The sequence below is a fragment of the Melanaphis sacchari genome, unplaced genomic scaffold (assembly GCF_002803265.2).
Source record: "Melanaphis sacchari strain LSU unplaced genomic scaffold, SCAv2.0 Contig34_pilon_pilon, whole genome shotgun sequence".
NCBI lineage: Eukaryota > Metazoa > Arthropoda > Insecta > Hemiptera > Aphididae > Melanaphis > Melanaphis sacchari.
The window spans coordinates 18,005-20,983 of record NW_020271213.1 but is presented as its reverse complement, the minus strand read 5'-3'; positions in this window follow the sequence as shown (position 1 = coordinate 20,983).

The window sequence follows — 2,979 nt, the reverse complement described above, 5'->3', positions numbered from 1 at the left end:
AAACATAATATACAGAGTAAATTATTAAACGGAAGTTTCCCGAGTGCGTCTCGAAATGACCCTTTTTTAATGTTCCGAGTGCGTCCGAAATAAGGTATTACCCGAATGGGTCCCAAGAAAAAAAGTCATATTTTTGACATTGTCGTATACCTTTCGTATCACCTTTCGGTGATATACCTCTACCAACAATTGAGTCACCAAAAGACCATAAATTAACCGGTTTCAGATAGCTCTCAAAAGTCGATATTGCTATCTTATTTCTTTAGACTTTCAATCCTCAACGACCATAAATTAACCAGTTTCAGATCGAATTCAAAGAGTACGACAGAATTGTGTGGCTACTCAATCAAAACATATACTAATTTGGTCGGAAACACTTTATATTAAATAATTAAAACAATAATTCAAAAACACTATGTCCGTCCGACGACAGTCTTCCTCCGTCGCAAAACTTCGACGATCAATGAACTGGTGGCCTGCGGGACTGACAGTATTCCCTGACTGCCCGACTTCCACGACTGTCCCCGACTCCCCTTGTCTCGAGGTCTTTTGTAATTGAAAATTTTATGTTGCCTCAGCACATCTGCCTCATAGGTTGGTGAGAAAATATCATTTTACATTTTATAATAATATCTTACTTGCTAAAAATTATTTCTACCTATATCATAGAAAAAAAATATAATTGACGACTGTTTACATATACGACAATATGCCCTAGTGTGTTCTTCATTGTGTTCTTCATTTAGAGCTACCCGAGGTACACCACAAGGAAGTGAACTGGCTTATACCTACTTATTCAAGAATATTTTTTGTTTCTTAATTATGATAATATCTTTTATTTTAGCTTATACCCTTGAATTTGGATGAGTGTAGTAATTATTTTATTATTTTAAATGGTTTTTTTTTTGTAATTAAGAAAAATGTTATTAATTTTTTTTTTAGATATCTAAATAGCCTATAATGCCATTATCTTGACAAAATCTAGTCTTGATATTTTATTATTTTGAAATTGATTTATATTGTCTTCGATGTATGAAATTGTCTTGCATGTGGGCTGTGGACTAAGGATACACTCGGGTTATTCAATATAATTTTTTCGATATGACTGCGGACACACTCGGGCTATAAAAAAAGTAAAAATTAAAAACTGGACGTACTCGGGATATCCCCTATGAAACATATGACACGTTAAGTCATATGTCTGTGTGTGTGAGTATAGGTATATTGTTGTACCGCGGTGCGCGTTGTCTTGTCACCGTCACGCCCGTTTAACGCTGCAGCCATTGTGACTACAATGTATAATGAGATATTATATTATTATTATGTTGTTATTTTGTCATTGTACTCTATTATATTATCACAAACAAGGTACCAGTGTGCAATACCCGTGTGGTGGGAGGGATTGTCGTTGTCACGGCGGCACATATTTGTAATATAATATGCTTATAATATACTGCGTACCGTGTTCTTTCTATCTACCGGGAAAATATTTTTAATAAATTTAAAACACCATCGTCCGCCGAATACACCGTTTAAACGTACATACCATTTAATGTGCAGCGAGATATACTATATATAATATACTATTATATAGTCATCGTGTAGGCTGCCGCCGCGATCTAGAGGAGTGGCTGCCGCAGACCTCACACGGTCCCGCCGCCGTTTTGTCAACAACCATATATAGGTGGCGGCTGTATAATATTATGTATTAGGTAGGTACCTACGTTTTAGTGATGTTCATCATCGTCGTTGTCGTCATCGTCATCTTAGTATCTCTATACACACTAAAATATAATAGTTTTGAGAGAAAAAACCACCGGCAAACAGGAAATATCATGATCACACGGCGAGCAAACAAAGTGCGTCGTCGTGTTCGTCATCGCGTACCTATATAAACTTGTGTGGCGACGGTATACAATAATATGATATTGGGCGTGCGCAGTGGGTTGCGGTGGGGTGGTGGGTACGGCACTCGCGATGGCCGATGGGTGATGGGATGGGTTTTTATTTTTATTTTATTTTTTTTTTTTTTTTGAAGCAGGTGACGGTGTGGCGGCGGACATAAAGACAAAAAGAAGAGAGATTGTCAGCGACGGTGGCGGTGGAGGCCCAGGTAGAAACTGCACCGTGCACACACTCACGTCATGTATATATATATATATATATACACACGACTGTATACGTGTTGTTGTTCAAACAGTTCGTGGAAACAAAACAAGAAAAAAACGCTCGCGTGGAGGAAAACAGGGTTGGGTTAAATGGGTAGATAAATAATAATAAACCGCTCCGCCGACGTCGTATAGTCGTTTCCCGAGACCGACAACGAGGACAACCGTGCGACCCGGCTACATACGCATCACCGCCGTTCGCGTACATATTCTAATATTATGTATTATATATATATATATATATGCATGCGGTATTATATGTGCGAGTGTTAATATATATATTTATATATTTAAATATCTACAATATAATATACGTGTGACGTACTTGTTAGGTACACTTATTATATAATGTGAGTGCGAGTGCCGTGTACATGATGGTTTTTTAGGATATGCTTATATATGTGTGTGTATGAGTGCGTATATTAAATGTATACATATATAGTATATTGTATATATATAGTTATATACGAGCGTACGAATATTATGTGTATAGTGGGAGCGTATGGGTCGTTGAAAAAAGACACATGCGGTTAAAAAATAATAATAAATAATAATAATAAACCGCTGCCGCCGACACCGTCGGCGACCACTCGAAATTTCCAGCATTTGATGGTGACAGGGGTAGTGGTGGTCACCCTTAGAGAACGACATTATATTATGTGTATATATGTGTATATATACATACACCTACGTGTGTATATTAATAAAAGACCGATATTTAGGGGACACTTTAGTATATATACACATATATATATATATAACATTATATACGACGACAACAAATACGCGAGGCGGTATTTATTGTTTTTAC